This window comes from Saccopteryx leptura, chromosome 2 (assembly GCF_036850995.1).
Source record: "Saccopteryx leptura isolate mSacLep1 chromosome 2, mSacLep1_pri_phased_curated, whole genome shotgun sequence".
Taxonomy (NCBI): domain Eukaryota; kingdom Metazoa; phylum Chordata; class Mammalia; order Chiroptera; family Emballonuridae; genus Saccopteryx; species Saccopteryx leptura.
In genome coordinates, this window is record NC_089504.1 from 112,368,965 (window position 1) to 112,380,031 (window position 11,067).

General features: G+C 43.6%; 1 non-coding gene across 1 annotated transcript; it reads right to left on the reverse strand.

Moving 5' to 3' along the window:
* Nucleotides 1-2,841: 2,841 nt before the first annotated feature.
* On the reverse strand, nt 2,842-2,917 carry TRNAA-GGC (transfer RNA alanine (anticodon GGC)). The gene has a single exon. It is a non-coding gene; the product is annotated as a tRNA-Ala (tRNA).
* Nucleotides 2,918-11,067: the final 8,150 nt, after the last annotated feature.

Consider the following 11,067-nt stretch of genomic DNA (forward strand, 5'->3'; position numbering starts at 1 on the left):
CAAGAAAAAACACCTGTAATACAGGTAGAATCGTCTCCTGCATGTTCCTTAGGCAACCCTGATTCACCTGACTCAGTACCTCCAGAATCTTCTGCAGGTTCTCCTGCCTCTCCAGCTTCCTCCTCCCAATAGGTCACTCTCTCCCACCTTGCAATGCTCCTTCCAGTGTGCAAACCAACCACAGTACCAAAAGTAAGGAATTTTTTTAACACTCATTTTTTAGTCATTTTTTTCTGTTACTATAGTACACTGTACAGAACATTTATGTTCTTTTCCTTTTTCTGTGGCTTGGTTGTGTGTTTTTTGTTTTTGTTTTGTAATAGAGACAGAGAGAGTCCAAGAGAGGGACAGATAGGGACAGACAGACAGGAAGGGAGAGAGATAAGAAGCATCAGTTCTTCATTGCAGCACCTTAGTTGTTCATTGATTGCTTTCTCACATGTGCCTTAATGGGGGGGGGCTACCGCAGACTGAGTGACCCCTTGCTCAAGTCAGCGACCTTTGGCTCAAGCTGCAGTAGAAACAAAAGGTAAATAGAACCCCCAGGAAAAACAAAACAAAATAAAAACACATGAACAACATGGTCTAACTATGAGACAAATTAAAAATAAAGCTACTGGTTAATAAAAGTGTAACAAAGAGTATACATTTAACCTTTAGGCCAATAGCATTTTCCTTCTAATAGGCTAGGTGTTATTACTTTGAACCTATAAAGAAGGAAATATAATCTCGGCACAGTAAATTGGCCTAGCATTGAATAAAGCTTACTATCATAATAATACTGTATAAAGACTATGTATTGTTTTTCAATTTTTAGAGTTAACTTAAGGCAAAATACAGAAGACTTTGTTGTGTTTCTAAGACAAAATGCAAATTTTAACATCTTTGACAGTGGATATTACAATAAAATTTAGTTGACAAGAGGTAGGATATGGAAACAGAATGAAAAGTGAAAAAAAAATAACTGCATTTATTCCATCCTCTTCAAAAAAAATGGAAAGTTGAAAGATATTACTGAGAGTTGATGGAACAAGAAATAGTGGGTTATAAATATACATTAGAGTTATAAAGATGTACAGTAGAATACTAAAAAATAATATAAATGTCAAACATATGGAGGAGAGGGAAAAATAGATGGGAATAATGTAAATGAGCTAAATTTTCATTTTTATTATCAAGTTATACCTCATTTTTAATTTATCAGTCTCAAGCAGTATCTATTTATTAACAAACACTGGTTAAACCAGGGGTAGTCAACCTTTTTATACCTACTGCCCACTTTTGTATTTCTGTTAGTAGTATAATTTCTAACTGCCCACCAGTTCCACAGTAATGGTGATTTATAAAGTAGGGAAGTAACTTTACTTTATAAAATTTATAAAGCAGAGTTACAGCAAGTTAAAGCAAATAATAATAATTACTTACCAAGTACTTTATGTTGGATTTTTGCTAAGTTTGGCAGAATAAATCTTTATAAAACAACTTACTATAGTTAAACTATCATTTTATTTATACATTGGTTGCTCCGCTACTGCCCACCATGAAAGCTGGAACACCCACTAGTGGGTGGTAGGGACCAGGTTGACTACCACTGGGTTAAACAGATAATATGCAAAAGAATTCAAGTCAGAGATAGTTAAAATAGTTCAATTGTGATAACAGGACAAAAGGTAAGTTCAGAATTTACTAGTGAATTCTTTCCTGCATTTAAAGGAAGAGAAAGTGGCAATCCCACACAAACATAGAAAAGTAAATGACAAGAAAACACTTCACAACTCTTCTCATGAGGTCACCTTATCTTGATAACAAAATCAGATAGACATTACAAAAAGAAAGAGGTTAAAATTTTAAAATAAAATATGTATTATGAAATTAAATCTAGTAACATATAAAAATCCTGGAATTTGTTCTAGGAATGAAAGGTTGATACAACATTCAAAAATCAATCAATGTAATTCACCAAGTTAAAATGGAAAAAGCATATGATCATCATAATTGATGCAGAATAAGCATTTGACAAAATTCAAGAGCTGTCATGACAAAAAAATATATTATCAGTTGTATCTATGGAAAACCTAACATCATACTTAATTGTGAAAGACAATACTTTTCCTGGTAATTGAGAACAAAGCAAGGATGTTTACTCTCATGATCCACATTCAGTATAACAAGGCAAAATAGAACAAGAAAAAAAAACAACAGCATGCAGATTGGAAATGAAAACCTTTTTTCCTTACGTACATGATTGTTTACATAGAAAATTCATGATAATTTACCAAAAAAGAGGCTATTAAATAACTGAGTTTAGCAAGGTCTTAGGATACTAGGTTAGAAAGGCATATGTTGTCCACTTTTATATCTCTGTTAGTAGTAAAATTTCCTAACCGCCCACCGGTTCCACAGTAATGGTGATTTATAAAGTAAGGAAGTAACCTTACTTTATAAAATTTATAAAGCAGAATTACAGCAAGTTAAAGCATATAATAATAATTACTTACCAAGTACTTTATGTCGAATTTTTGCTAAGTTTGGCAGAATAAATCTTTTGTGTGTGTGTGTGTGTGTACTTTTCTGAAGGTGGAAACGGGGAGAGACAGTCAGACAGACTCCCGCATGCGCCCGAGCGGGATCCACCCGGCACGCCCACCAGGGGCGATGCTCTGCCCCTCCGGGGCGTCGCTCTGCCGCGACCAGAGCCACTCTAGCGCCTGGGGCAGAGGCCAAGGAGCCATCCCCAGCGCCCAGGCCATCTTTGCTCCAATGGAGCCTTGGCTGCGGGAGGGGAAGAGAGAGACAGAGAGGAAGGGGGGGGTGGAGAAGCAAATGGGCACTTCTCCTTTGTGCCCTGGCCGGGAATCGAACCCGGGTCACCGGCACGCCAGGCCGACGCTCTACCACTGAGCCAACCGGCCAGGGCAGAATAAACCTTTATAAAACAACTTATTATAGTTAAATCTATCTTTTTATTTATACTTTGGTTGCTCCGCTACTGCCCACATGAAAGCTGGAACGCCCACTAGTGGGCGGTAGGGACCAGGGTGACTACCACTGCCCTAGACAAATGTTATAATCTTGTTAATGATTGTGTCATGCTGTCATGCCCCCCCAACCTGTATGTCAGGGGTCCCCAAACTTTTTACACAGGGGGCCAGTTCACTGTCCCTCAGACCGTTGGAGGGCTGGACTATAAAAAAAACTATAGGCCTGACCTGTGGTGGCGCAGTGGATAAAGCATTGACCTGGAAATGTTGAGGTCACTGGTTCGAAACCCTGGGTTTGACTGCTCAAGGCACATATGAGAGTTGATGCTTCCAGCTCCTCCCCCCTTCTCTCTCTCTGTCTCTCCTCTCTGTCTCTCCCTCTCCTCTCTAAAATGAATAAATAAAAAAAAAAACTATGAACAAATCCCTATGCACACTGCACATATCTTATTTTAAAGTAAAAAAACAAAACGGGAACAAATACAATATTTAAAATAAAGGAGAAGTAAATTTAAATCAACAAACTGACCAGTATTTCAATGGGAACTATGCTCCTCTCACTGACCACCAATGAAAGAGGTGCCCCTTCCGGAAGTGCGGCGGGGGCGGGATAAATGGCCTCAGGGGGCCACATGAGGCCCGCGGGCCATAGTTTGGGGACCCCTGCTGTATGTAGTCAAAGGGTATATACCTCTGAGATGTATTGGGGGTGCACGATTTAGGTCTGCAAATGCCCCGTGTCAGCCATATGCGGCCAGCATAGTTAATAAATCTCTTCCTTTAATAAAACCTTTCAAAATAAAAAAAAAAAGAAAGGCATATGTTAAATAAGAATCATCAATAATGCCAAATGAGAAGTGTTGAAGTCACCTACTCTCAACCATAATGTCATAGGAGTGGAATCTGGGCTTCAGAGAGGTTGAGTGATTAAAGTCAAATCATATTCCTTGTCATTGGCAGGAATCTAAAATCAGGTTTTCTCACTTCTATTTTTTAGGTAAGAAAGGGGAGAGATTGAGGCAGACTCCAGTATGCACCCAAACAGGATCCACCTGGCAACCCTGTCTGGGGCCAATGCTTGAGTACCGGGCTATTTTTAGCACCTGAGACTCACATGCTGCAAAAGAGCTGTCCTCAGCACCCAGTGCCACGTTCAAACGAATCCAGCCACTGGATGTGGGGGAGAAGAGGAAGAGAAAGGGGAGGGCGAGGGGGTAAAAGCAAATGGTCGCTTCTCTTATGTGCCCTGACAGGAATCACACTTGGGACATCCATATACCAGGCTGATGCTCTATCCACTGAGCCACTGGCCAAGGCCAGGTTTTCTCACTTCTAGTCCAATGTTGTTAATGGTGGTTGTTTTCCATTAAGTTATCTATAATCAGGCTAATCACATCTGTTATGGCCATCCTTATGATGGACATCAGTGACCAGTCTAATTGGTCAGTCATTGTTATTCAGGTGATCAAAATTATTAGGGAGGTTGACCTTCTTTCTGTTTTACTCACACTTGATAGATGGACTTCAACTTTTTCATAGCTGCACTGGCTTTTTTTTTTTTTTTTTGCCTTGCTTCTGTATGAATAAGTCCATCAACATTTCCAGTTTTCCATTTCAACCCTGAGGGTAAAGAATCAATAGATGTTAATGAGGGACTTCTAGTCAAGGTGGCAAATTAGGTAAATACTGCTTGCCTCCTCCCATGACCACATTAAAGTTACAACTAAACTACAGAACAACCATCATTAAGAACCACCTGAAGACTGGCTGAGCAGAAATCCTATAATTAAGAAAATACAGAAGCCACATTGAGACTGGTGGGAGGGACAGAGACATGGAACAAATGGGTCCTGTACCCAGGTATGGTGGGTAAGAAATGGAAGAGATATCTTGGATGCAGAGGTCTCCCCCTTGGAGTGAGTAGTCCCAGGCCCACACAGGGCTCCCCAATCCTAGTATAAAAAAGTCCCCATAACTTCTAGATGTCAAAATCAGTAGAGATTCTGTCCTGTGAGACAGAGGGATGCTGAAGTCTCAGGCCTCACACACAATTTACACACTACAGACTCACTCCTGTCAGCTCCCATACTGGGGAAGCAGCTGGAAAAGCAGGCGGGGCTTCTTCCAAAGAAGAACCGAATTGCCTCGCTTCAGAGGGAAGGCTGGAGCGGCAGCTCTGTCCCAGCAGGTGCCATGGTTCCATTGCTGAGCCAACCCACCACCAAACCTGCAGGCAGGCATCAAGTCTGAGTACCCATCAACCTGTCTAGTATCACTTGGCCCACCCTGGTGATTCCCTGAAGTCCTGCCCGACCCAAATTCAGGCCCACCCAAGTCACTTCCAGCAGCTTTTCTATACAAACAGCCTGTCTTAGCTCACACTTCATACTTTCCTAAAATCTCTGAAAGATCCACAAACCCCAAACAAGCAGCAGCTGGACTCAGCATGCCCTGTGCCTCTTGCTAAGCAGCCCCATTTTGGCACTAGTGGCAGTCAATCGTGGTTAACAGTTTAGCTTCTCCCAGGCACCTCCAAGTCCAACACAAGTGGCAACCATCTGTAGATCACTTTGTAGCTTATTCCAGGTGGCTCTGGACCAGACACAGGCAACAGCTGAACTTGGCCTGCACCAGAGTTCCTCCCAAGAGACTCCAGAACCAACACATCTGGTGGCCAGCTTCAGACCACACCAGAGCACCACCCAACCCCTCCATGAACAACACACCCAAAGGGTGGTTTGGCAGGCATGAGAACCCTGCTGAAGCAAATCCTGCTCAATAGCCCCCATCCTGCAAAACAGCTCTTTAACTATAGTTACAGCCATTTATAACAGTCAATCAACCTGAGGGTCAGTTCTTCGCATTGATGTGCCAATAGCACTCAAGACTACTACAACAATCCACACAAGGACACACCTGGAGTACGTGCTTAGGTGACCAGGAAAACTGCATCCTTGGGCCCCAGAGGACACCTAATACATAATGCCACTCTGCCAAAAATGGGAGACATTGCCGATCCACCTAATACATAGACACAAACATAGGGAGTCAGACAAAATGAGGAGACAAAGAAACATGTCCCAAATGAAAGAATGGGACAAAACTCCAGAAAAAGAACTCAATAAAATGGAAACAAACAATTTACCAAAGAAGAGTTCAAAACACTGGTTAATGAATGCTCATGCCTGACCAGGCAGTGGCACAGTGGATGGAACGTCGACCTGAGACGCTGAGGACCCAGGTTTGAAATCCTGAGATCACTGGCTTGAGCACAGGCTTCTCCAGCTTGAGTATGGTCTCACCAATTTGAGTGCGGCATCACTGGCTTGAGTTTTGGGATCATAGACATGACCCTATGGTTGCTGGCTTGAGCCTGAGGTCACTGGCTTGAGCAAGGGGTCACTGGCTCTGCTGGAACCCCCCAGTCAGGGTGCATATGAGAAAGCAATCAATGATCAACTAAGATGCCACAACTATGATTTGATGCTTCTCATCTGTCTCCCTTCCTTTCTGTCTGTCCCTGCCTGTCCCTCTTTCATAAAAAATAAAAAATAATAATAATAAAAAAGAATGCTCATGAACTTAGGGGAAAAGTAGATGAATTCAGTGAGAACTTTAATAAAGAGACAGGAAATGTAAAAATTGTGAGCCAGTCAGTAATGAGGAATATAATAACTGAAATGAAGAATACATTAGAGAAAACTGACAGTAAAGAAGATAAAGCAGAGGATCAAACTAGCAATTTGGAAGACAAGGTAGTGAAAAACACCCAATCAAAGAAGCAAAAAGAATTTTTAAAAGTAAGGATAGTTTAAGGAATCTCTGAGACAACATCAAACATACCAACATTTTCACCATAGGAGTTCCAGAAGAAGAAGAGAGGGAATAAGGATTTAAAAAGCTATTTGAAATAATACAGTTGGTCCTTTTTTTTTCAGGCTGGTTGGCTCTAATGGTCAACCTTGATCTTGTGTATTACACACTGCAATGTCAGTCCTGTTGGGCGTATTTATTCTCCACAGTGTCTGGTGCCTGGTAGACTCCACCTGTGGGTGTGCTGCTTGTGTAGGTAGCTGAGTCTACAGTTGGTGCTGTCCTGTCTGCCACCCACTACCAGTTGTGTTGGCTCTAGATCTTCTTGGGTTGGTATCAGCTGTTGTTTGTAACCTGCTGTGGGCTACTTATCTGCAGCTACTGCACTTTTTGCTGTTTATGTCTGCATTTTCTGTGCCTGGGTAATGAGGGAGGGGCCAACCTTTGTATAAGGATCAGCTTCTTCCTGCTTAGAGATGATAGCAGCTCTGTAAAAGCCCCAAGCTCTGTAAGATTTGTCCACACTTTTCAGCTGCTCCTCCTCCTCTTGCAGCTGCCTGGTCTTCCTACAGTGTCTTCTGTAATAAGTGTGGGCTCAGACTGGCCTCACCCAACCAACCCCCCTACAGGGCAGCTGAGGTTGTGCATACAATGTTAGTGGGACCTCCTACATCAGGGGTCTCTTGGTCAGGAGCTTAGTACGGGGAGTGTAGCTCCTACTCCAGAGCTTAATTTCTCAACCACTGCTGGATACTCAAATTTTATTTCTCCCCAACAAAGTGAGCAGCAGGTTCAGACTGAGTGTGGCCAACAGTCCCCTCTGCAGAAGTTCTTTCAGCTGGTGAGACTCTGGTCTCAGGGAGGAAGACTGAGAGAGTCCTCTCCTGGGGCAGACTATGCCCCACCCAAAGGTGGTTAAGCCCCTTGACCAGATCCAGCAATTGACTCACAGGAACCCACACATTAAGTGTTCATGTTCTAAGCCTCTCTCCCTTCCCCCTGTGGAATCTAGCCCTGCAGGGCAGGATATACAGTGCCCAGGCCAGCTGACTGTGAAGCTCCACCTTATCTAATGCACATGAGCCGCTGTGCCGGTGCTGGTCACAGAGAGTGGAACTCACCTCAGGTGGGCGAGATATAAGGAGACTTTCCTTAGGATACCACTCTAGCAAAGGTTGTTAGGTCCTGAACCAATGCTTTCCACAGCTGGCTTCTGGATGTGCCAGCCCTGGGCCTCCCTAGAAGGAACCCGGTGCAGACCAGTGAGAGACACTGCCTGTGACTGGCCCTCAGCAACCTTCTTGGAGCTACAGGCAATCCAGAATTTGTGGCCGCCTCTGCTGGGCCCAGGTGTACATGGAAATACCAAACTGCACTCCTAGGCTGATTTTATCCACACGGCCTGGGGGGATGTTTGCTTAAAAGGCCAAGTTTCCCTGAGTCCTGCCTCCTGCAGCCTCTGTCTGCTGGCTGCTTGTTGGGTTCAGCCACTGAAAAAACCTCTCAAAAACTATTTGAAATAATAATGAAAAACTTCCCTAACCTCATGAAGGAAAAAGACATAAAAATCCAGGAAGTAAGGGAGTTTCAAACAAGATGAATCCAAAGAGCCCACACCAAGACACATCATAATTAAAATGCCAAAAGTTAAAAGACAAAGAGAGAATCATTTTTTTGAATTGTAAAGACTTATTAGAGTGATCACTTAATGTTATATAAATGTATAAATATTGTACACCTGAAACTAATATAATATTATATACCGTGATTAAAAAATAATGTAAAAAAATAATTAATAAATTTCTAAAGCATTTTGAAGTGCTTTCATATGTATCACAACTCTAGTAGATATTATTGCCACTTTGCAGAAAAGAGATAAGAACTGTCCAACTGTGTTTTAGAGCCAGACTAGAAATGAGTTCTTCCATCTTTAAATCCAATGCTCTTTGCATGTCTTACCTTTTGCAAATCACTTCAGAAATTATTTACCTTTCATCATAATGAAAACAATGAACTCACGTCCAGAAAGAAAATGAGTGAAAGCCAAAAGTTTTCTTATCTATTATTATTCTAATGCTTGATAAAAGCCAAACCTGAGCAAGGAAGGTTTAAACATGTATAGTGAAGTGTATTAATTTACAACAAACATACACTGAGCATTTACTATGCACCATAAACTATCAGTTATGAAAGGCAAACCTGTTGCTGGGAGTAATTTGTAAACTGTAAACACTAATGTACAGTTTATTATTTTAAGAAAAAAACTCACTGTTGGGCAGATAAAATATATTATGCTCACTTTGTTAAAGATGACGTTGCCCACGTGAGGCCATCGCCCAGGTGATATTAATGTGTGTTGAGAATCCTTGTAGCCTGGGGCTTGGTTTTGGGATTAAGCCTTTCCCACCCTTTTTGATGTAGGGCGGTACAATCCTATCATGCCTCAGAAAGTGACTTTGTATTAGAGACTTCCCTATTTTGTATATTGGATTAAAGGTTGTGAAGCTACTGGCTTTACATTTGGCGTAGTCTGTGGCAGGATTCGATACAGATCGGCAAGGAGCCTTTGAGTGGTGGAGTAGAGGACTGCCTGCTGTTATGGTTCCCCATGGCTGTCCTTTTGGGGGCTGTAGGCTGGCTGACTTTTGCAGCCATGCACGAGGAAACTGAGAGCTCTGTGGAAGAGGCTGCCCGGGACCTGCAAACCGAGCAGTGGAAGGAGCTGGAGCAAACGCAGGAGAAACAGATGCTGACCCTGGAGCTGGAGGCAGTGCTGGAGGAGGAGGTCGACCAGGCTTGCGAGATTCGCCTGGAAATGGAACAGCTACTGGAGGAGGAATCACAGGTTCGTGAGTTGCAGATTGCCCTGGATGCTGTGGAGAGCCAGCAGCGGCAGGAGGCCGGGGCTGAGGCTGAGGCTGAGGCTGAAGCTGAGGCCGGGTCCAGAGCTGCAAGGTCTGCGGAGCAGAAGGCGGCAGCGGATGGAGGCTCGAGCCCGGCAGCCGGAGCTGGTGTTTTCAGTTCCTCTTTGGAGGATGAGGAGAATTGGGCTGGAGTTGCAATCCACAGTCTCCATAAGATGAGAGCGCAGCTGGAAGGAGCACCTACTACGGCCCTGGTAGGTCTGCGATTTTGGGACATAGGGCTGGACATGCTTTCCGGAGCAGAGATGGAAATGCTGACTGCCATTGCCACGTGCTCCTCTTTGGGACAGTGTAAGACCTGCCAGGATGGCAGGAATGAGGGGGGTGGCTGACGCCCCATGTGCGTGGACTGATTTCCTGGACTACGACCGGAGTGGGCACTGGCTCCTTTGTTGGATGGACTTACGGATTACGGATTTTGGACAATGTGAAATACCCTGATGGGGGTGGGGGGTGGCTTTGCTGGAAGCAATCCCCTGCCCCGGGAAGCTTTTCCTGTGGCTAGAAAGAAGGCCAAGGACATTTTGGGCTTTGGGCTAAGTGCTCAGAGACTGGTGAAGTGTACTGTTGGGCGGATAAAATGTATTATGCTCACTTTGTTAAAGATGACACTGCCCACATGAGGCCATCGCCCAGGTGTTATTAATGTGTGTTGGGGATCATTGTAGCCTGGGGCTTGGTTTTGGGATTAAGCCTTTCCCACCCTTTTTGATGTGGGGTGGTACAATCCAATCATGCCTCAGAGAAGTGACTTTGTATTAGAGACTTCCCTGTTTTGTATATTGGATTAAAGGTTTGGATTTCTACACTATAAAATAAGGGCAGAATAGGAGCTTGCCCGCTTGGTTCCTGAGATTATCATTAGAGGAGAGAGCAGAAGGAGGCCACGTGGAGTAGACCAGGAGAAAAAGCCAAGATGGCAGAGTACTGAGTGAGATGCCAGTTTGTGTAGAGTTTGTATCTGGGATAAGGAAGGAGATGGGGAATTGAGGAGAATAAGGCTGGTGAGCTAGAAACCTTTGATTCTAGGAAACTCGGATAAGTCAGTGGCTTTGTGAGCACTGAATGTGAGTGGGTTTTGGAGCCCAGTGTGTGTTTTTACTTGCCCGCCGGGTGCAAGCTAGAATTAAAGATGGTGGCCCACCAGTTCTTGGCTCCATTGTTTCTTTACCGACTGTCCAAATCCAATGCGAACCTGCGTGAGCCGGGCTGCTTTGATAGTGGCAGCCCTGGCTGCTGGCTTTACATGTACCTTTGTGATTGTTGAAACTGTATAATTTGTGCAGTTGTAATTTGTGTAATGTGCCTGATTCCTTGCACAGGGATGCTGGTGATGTAAATTGTGGGTA